Source organism: Lagopus leucura, unplaced genomic scaffold (assembly GCF_019238085.1).
Source record: "Lagopus leucura isolate 7727_CA_CO unplaced genomic scaffold, USGS_WTPT01 Super-Scaffold_100001, whole genome shotgun sequence".
Taxonomy (NCBI): domain Eukaryota; kingdom Metazoa; phylum Chordata; class Aves; order Galliformes; family Phasianidae; genus Lagopus; species Lagopus leucura.
This window is the reverse complement of record NW_024962262.1, coordinates 48,996,373-49,003,983: the sequence shown is the minus strand read 5'-3', so window position 1 is coordinate 49,003,983 and position 7,611 is coordinate 48,996,373. Positions and strand designations below refer to the sequence as shown.

Below are 7,611 nucleotides of genomic sequence, written 5' to 3'. Positions count from 1 at the left end.
ACTGAGTCATGGTGGACCAGAGAAGTGTGGACTCCAGACAAAACTGTCCTTGAGAATGTCAGTCAAACCACAAAGCAGGTGTGGGTTCAGGCACACAACACTGTGATGTATTGAGCTATTGAGAGCTATTGAAAAAACTATCAAAGAGTAGGACTCATTTGCAGACTAGATGTAGGTGTCTACATGAAAACTGGATATTCCGATTGTGTCAACAGAGATCCAGTCAACACAGCTAATAGAGCATACACAGACAAAGCTGGAGATCTGTGTTTTGTCTAGAATCAGACATGAGAGGCTCAGCTCAGTTCCCTTACACATGAATCATGTACCACTGAGATGTTCCTAGGTATTGCCTTTGGACTTCAATTATCTCTTCAGCAGAGTGTAGGTCTCATATAGGCCCTGTGCTGTGTTTTGACTGCCGCTATGCAGTGTCTCAAGTAACACAGGGCATCCTGAATGGACTAGATGGTGGCATCCAACCAGACACCTACCTGGTTTTACCAGTTCAGTTTTAGATGGCTGGCTACTACAGTGGGACCCATGACATGAGACAGGCCTCATGTCTCTGCTCAGTGTACAAGGGAATTGTGTGCCCACAGCATTCCCTCGTTAACATTCCTTATCCAGTGCACATTTAATGTGAAATGCCTAATCACTCCAGGAACAGGGACCAAACCCAAGAGTTACCCTTAATGCATTCAGCTTCAGGATCATTTACGCCATGCTTTTAGTTTCTTCTCTTTAACATCTAAGTAGACAGGTAAAGTAATGCACAGAGACATAAATCAGATTGTAAGATACAAATCAATACTTATTATGGAGTGCTCCTTACATTCATCACGCCTTCTCAGAAACTACTTAGCTAAAACTTATATTTTATTGCTGATTCCAGCAAGGCCAACGCATTCTATATAACATCTCCTTGTGTTCCCCCTTAAACCAGTGGTGCTATTTGTTTGACCATTTCAGAATAAGTGGTAACAAAAACTGAGAGAAAGGAAAATCTTTGCTGTAGTCAAAAAATACCAAATTTGTTCCACAGAGTCAAATGTATTTTAATTGAAAAAAGCTCAGAAGTATAGAAGTAAGCTTCAAGTCTTCAGTTTTCCCTTTTTCTAGCTGAACCATGTGTGTTTAAACGTATATTCAAATATCCAAAAACTCAGAGGTAAACCATTTCTCATTACATTGCAATTGACTTCCATGTGCTTTTTTAGTTCAGCTAAGCAAAATAAAAAAAATAATGGAATTGGATAATGTTCATTTGAATCAAGTACAATTTTTTTTCCTGAAAATTATTCATATATCTCTATCAGAATCATATTGTTGTATTGTGCTTTGCACAAAAAAACAGTGACTATTTCTTTCTGTTTTTATATCTCTGCAAAAAAGTCACGGATCTATATTCTCTTTTTTTAGGAATGCGGTTGAAGAAAACAAAAAACTGTATGCAATTTACGATACAAGGTGAGTAACAAAAAGTGCTTTTAAAATGTTGTTATTACTTGAAAATGGAATGTTAACCCTTTAAAGCATTACCAAATATTATTAACATGTATTTTAAAATGTCTTTTTTTTTTTAGCCACAACAAAATCTTTATAACAAATAGCTTTAAAATAGTAAATATTTTATATTCTTGTGCACAAAATTCTATTTCTACTTCATTTCTACCTGCATTCAGGTCTGGGGCCCCCAGTACAAGAAAGACAGAGAGCTGTTAGAGAGGATCCAGAGGAGGGCCACTAAGATCAGAGGCCTGGAGCACCTCCCCTACAAAGACAGACTGAGAGAGCTGGGCTTGTTCAGCCTGGAGAATAGAAGGCTGCGGGGTGACCTCACTGCAGCCTTCTAGTACCTAAGGGGAGCCTATAAACTGGAGGAGAGCCAACTCTTTACAAGGGTAGATAATGGCAGGACAAGGGAAATGATTTTAAGTTGAACGAGGGAAGATTTAGGTCGGATATCAGGGGGAAATATTTTACCAAGAGAGTGATAAGGTGCTGACACAGGCTGCCCACAGAGGTTGTGGCTGTCCTGTCCGTACAGGTGTTCAAGGCCAGGTTGGATGGGGCCCTGGGCAGCCTGGTCTAGTATTAAACGGGGAGGTCGGCAGCCCTGCCTGTGCGTGGGGTGGTGGAAGCTTGATGATCCTTGAAGTTCTTTCCAACCCAGGCCATTCTGTGATTCTGTGATTCTATGATTCTAATAATGCTTCCCTTCTGTATAGAGAGGTTAACCTTGGTAATCAGAGAATATGATGGAGAAATGTACTTACACCACCAGCTTAATTTCCATGTTATTCCACAGATGGAATGTGGCCCATGATCCTGCTCTGTGCACTATGAGCTTAACTGAGGCTGCTTCTGATCCCAGTGCTTTGGGACTGAGAGAGGGCTCACTGGCTCATATTTCTTACTCTTTTAGCCAGTCCTAAGTCTTTTAACAAGTCCTTATACAGATGCATCAGCTTGAATCTTGGCTTGATTTTCCTTTTAAATATACATAATACTAGATATAAGCAATATATAATAAGCAGCTCACACTGGTCTCCCTTACTCTGAAAAAGAAGGCTTGGGTTTTGACTTGGAAATTTGGCCACTGTCGTGTAAAAATAAATAAAGAAATGCATGAGCAATACTTACAGCAAATCAAACATGTAAACACAAAGAACTGGGCTATAACATTCTCTTGAATCCAGCGTTAAAGAAAAAAAAGATAACTGCTGCATATACATTTGTTTTAAGAGTAATGTGCATCTGACAAAGGGATTTAGTTGAAAACATGCAAGTAGAAACACTTAAGGAAGTCCTATATAAAATAAAATAACTCACAGAAAAAAAACCCCTCAAACTCAGTTACTGTTGTTTTCCTAAACTGTGTTTTCATCAGGGCAGAGACTTAAAGAATAGTACTTCTAAAACATCAAGGCTTCTCTAATGTATGTGTGTTATTTTGGTGCAAAATCATTAATCTTTATGATGAAACAATCTGAGTTTTAAAGAGCCTTGATTATTTCTTCCTCTGCCAAAATGTCAATGGATTTTTATTTTGATGTGTCTGATTCATAATGTGCATAATCCAGAGAATTTGCCTCAAAAGGAATAGAACAGATTAGTATTCCTTCAGATTACTTTTTCAGATAATGCAAATTTTCATTCTATTTTCTTGAATATGAAGAAAAATAACCATTTGAAAATTAAACGGTGTCTCAAAACAGTGTGGGTCAAGCCTCTTATTAAGGGCAGATTTTGGTCCCCATTACTCATATTGATTAATATCTCACTCTTCTGTGGCCCACTGAAACACTAAGATCTCTACTACCTCAGAAATGTTGAGATAACAACATAAATATTTCAGTATAATTAAATGAAACCAGCAAATTATGGAGCCAAAGGAAATTCATTCATGCAACACTGCGGTCTGCCTGACAGGAAAGGGTACAGTGAGTATAATCTCAGTGTAAAATCAACGTCACCAAATATTATATACACTTTCTGATAAATACAGAGATAAATATAATACTGTTTTCTTCATGCAGTGTACCCAATGATCATGCATCATTGCTCCAACAGGCAGAGTACAGCATATGAAACTGTCCAAGCGCAGAGCATTCCCTTAGTCCTGATGCTGAGCATCCACTGCCCAGCATCCTTCTGTCACTCCAGTCTTCTGCTTCTGCTGAGATACTGTTGAGAGGAAAATAAGAAAGTTGAGCTTTTTGCAAAGAAAAAAAAACAAACAAACAAGCAAAAAAAAAAAAAAAAACCCACTATGTTTCTGTTGAAGATTGTTTTGGCAAAAATAGCCATCAACTTTTGATTAAATAAAGAAGTCAGGCCTGGGGAAAAAATTTAAAAAAAAAAATAAAAAAAATAAAAAAAGACTTGAAAATTTTCATGTGGATTTTTTTTTTTTCCAGCCTGTTTTATTAATTACACCTTCTCAGCAGGTTAAACCAGCAGGCTATTAAAATTGCTGCAAGGCAGAATAGGTAAGCAGCAGCATGAGTCTCAGTCTAGTAAGATTAATGTCCTGTTTTCCTCAAAAGACACTGCTTCAGCTGTAGCGACAATTCTTCCTACATTTTTTTAGTTTCTGCCTGTCTCTGTTTTGTGTCTCTGAACCTTCAGTGATTGCAGTTTGCTTCAGGATAAGACTGGATCTTTGTCAACATCAGTTAAATGACAGAGGAGCCAGGGAGGAAAATGAAAAAGAAAATGTTCTGATAAGTGATTCTGACCTCAGTGTGTACGTTGGGTTATGTTCATTTTGTCAGGTAAAGCCTCAGTACCACTTTGCAGTGTAAGAACTCGGTGATGTATTGTGTGCTGTGATCAAATCCTTCTTCACTGATTCTCAGGCCAGACTCTCTCCCACTGGAGAAAGCCTCTTTCTGGTGACTGATAGCAGTAGTACTGCAAATGCATCAGCTGAATGCAGACCTCTCTCCTCTGAGCCTTCCTGTCATTGCCCCCTCTTCTCTACCTCCACTGGTACTGACAGGAATGGAGAAAGCTGGAAGTTATTCCAGAATGTTGAGTGGCTCCACATTCTGCTGTCACTGCCTTTGCCAATTTCTACTAAGGCTGAGTGTCCCTTGTTCTACCTTCTTCTGAAAGGAGATGATGGGTGCATCCACACTGCATTTCAGAGCAAATCAGGCCTGTGCTTGTGAAGTGAATCATTTGATCATTCCCTCTCACTGTGCTTTGGTTCATTTCACAGAGTAGTCCCAGGGTACATAAACTGGGTTTCTTTTCTATGAAACTATGGTGGAAGATGCACTCCAGTAGCACAATGAATGTGATCTAACTGCTAATGAGCATTTAGAATTTTTGTCTAAGAAAGCACACCCAAAATGTGTATGGTGCAAATGTCAGGTCCTCAACAACACCTGTTCTGCTCTGCAGCCTCAGTTGAAGACTAGATATCCATTCTTGAAGGGCCTTTACCAATACTGGCAGTAAGGCAAGGAAGAAAACAGTATTATTCTCCTTCCGTATTGATCAAATTTGGACTAGTAACATAGATCTTAAACATTCACTGGCCCAGCAGTGAACTAGAAACCATTCTGAATTTCAGTTCTTGAGCCACAACGTTCAGTCTCATCTTTTGCAGGAGTAGTTTTGTTGGGACAGAAAGACTGTGTGTTGGAAAAAGAGGGAGAGAGAGCAAGGATTGGGAAGCAAACAGGTTCTCTCTGTTCCTTGTGCCACTGAAAGTTGATTGATTTATCAAGTAATTAATTCATTAATTCCTTGATTATTTATGAAGCAACAATACTCTGTAGATAAGAAACAAACCAGTGGGCCACAAGGTCAACTCCTTCCTTCTCTCATCTATTGAACTACTTGCTGAAAAGTGAAACATCTCAAACAGCAATGAAAACCCTCCCTTGGTGTCCTGCAGCCTGGGCTGACCTCAGGAGACACAGTCTCAGAACCTGTGTGCTCTGACTGAGTGCTTTGTTTTACTTAATAAACTGCCCAGACTGCTTCGTGCTGAGTTTAGAAATAACCTGCTTGCTTTTTAAGAAGTCAAGTTCAGGAGTAAGTACCCAGAGTTAGGGTGGTGAATTTAGGGGCAGGACAAGGAATCTATCTGTGTCCCTTTTTTTCCTGCTGACCACATTAAACAGTCTTTGCTTCCAGTGCTTCCTTACTCAGAGCTTTCCTGAGCCTGACTTCCACACTGGTGCTGCACAAACTGTGTTCTGAGTCTTTGCTGTGCACAAAACACAAAGTGCCATTTTCACAGCAAATGTCACATATATTAAGAAATTCAAGATGATTTTTACCTTTCATGAAATTCATTGTTTAGTTCTCATTTCCAACGTCTTTCAGTTTTTGCTTGGCCTAAATGAATCCAGTGTCCAAAAAGCAAATGCTGCACAACTTCCCAGCTATTTCCTTGTCCCATTGGCTCAAACCTGGGGAGGTTCTTTACATTACAGGCAACTGGGGAAATGGTTGCTCTGAAAACTCACAAAGATAAATACTTAAATGAAGTGATAAAATATGTAGGACTCTACTGTGCTGTTGATTCATTCTTAGCTCAGATGTGTTTTCGAAATACCAGAATAGTGCATTAATCAAAGTAGCATTCTCTAAAACATTATGCTTCTGTTACAATATTGACAACTTACTTAAGAAAAGTTATTACTGTTTAAATACAGTTCTTAATCATGTTAAATTCTTCATAAGAAGTAGTATTTCTTAATAGAAGAGAGTTAATACTTTGAATTTGTTGGGAAGACACAAAAAGCTTTCTTACCCGTATACAAAAACAGCATTTTTCAAATGTCCATCTTTTTGTGAGGTGTGGTGCTGGCACAGCTGTCCAGAGAAGCTGCAGTGCCCCATCTCTGGAGGTGTTCGAGGCCAGGTTGGATGGGGCCCTGGGCTGCCTGAGCTGGGTGGGCATTGAGGTCCCTTCCAACCCAAGCCATTCTATCATTTTCCTATAGTTTTGCTAAGATACATAGAAAGGTGGTAAGAAAAGTGCAAAACCAGGCATTGCTTTCCAACCCTTTGACTTGTGAAATGTGCATTGGCAGAGACTGGTGGCCACCAGTTGCAGTGTGACCAGCACAAGAAGCTAGGTATGTGCTTACACTGTTGGCAGGGCACGATAAAGAGTGCTCTGAATTGGCATTGACGAAGAGCTGTCTCTAGAGCCAAAGGCAATATAGCCAAGTCAGCATGCTTCTGTTTCCATGCCAATTAGTCCTGCTGAAAGGACTCATTAACCTGGAAGGAGGTTAACAATAATAACAACCGTGCTGTCTGCAACCCAATCAATATTTTATACAAAGCAAAGAGCACCCAGAAGCTCACAGGCAACGCAGCAGAGAGCCCACAGACACTAAAGCAGTTTTCCTTCATCATAGAATCGTAGGATATGCCAAGTTGGATGGGACTCACGAGGATCATCAATTCCAACCCCTGGTTCCACACAGTACCACCCAAGACCCAAACCCTGTTTCTGAGAGCAGTGTCCAAACACACCTTGAACTCCAGCAGCCTGGGGCTGTGACCGCTTCCCTGGGAAGCCTATTCTATGCCAACAGCCTTCTAGTGAAGAACCTTTTCCTGATATCCAACCTGAAATCATCAGCTCAGGCTGCATACTCTTTGAGGCCAGCGGAGATTTTGCCATCAGTAGATAGCACAGCTAGAATACAACGATGGAAGTCCCTCATGGCAAGATCTGGGTACCCACACATGCACACCCAAGCATAGCTGGGGACCCTCTTCTCCCAGTACCCACCTCCCGGCCTAGCTCCATGCCCTGGGACAAACTGAGGGACACGTGGGTGCAGTCACCCCGATGCAGCTGCCTGCGAGGCAACGCAGTGAGGGGAGCGGAACCCGCGGCCGGCGGACACCCGCTGCCTCAGGGACCAGGCGAGCCCCGAGAAAGCACGCGGAGAGCCGCCGCCCCCGCTACTACCGGTCCTCGGCCCCGCGGAGCCCCGCTCCCCTCTCCCGGCCGGCGGGGAGGCGGGCAGGCGGCTGGGCACCGGCGGAGGGCGGCTTCCTCCGGGGCTCGGTGACGGCCGGCCGCGGGGTGGGCACAGCCGGGTGCGCGGGCGGACGCCGCGGCTG

The 7,611-nt window shown here is 41.8% G+C and overlaps 1 protein-coding gene across 1 annotated transcript in view; it reads left to right on the top strand.

Moving 5' to 3' along the window:
- Window positions 1–7,565: 7,565 nt before the first annotated feature.
- The window catches only part of GABRB3 (gamma-aminobutyric acid type A receptor subunit beta3), a 108,360-nt gene continuing 108,314 nt past the window's right edge, over window positions 7,566–7,611 (top strand). The window contains exon 1 of the mRNA XM_042867493.1: window positions 7,566–7,573. The gene's annotated coding sequence lies outside the window, so the exon portion shown is untranslated. The remainder of the gene's footprint in view (window positions 7,574–7,611) is intronic.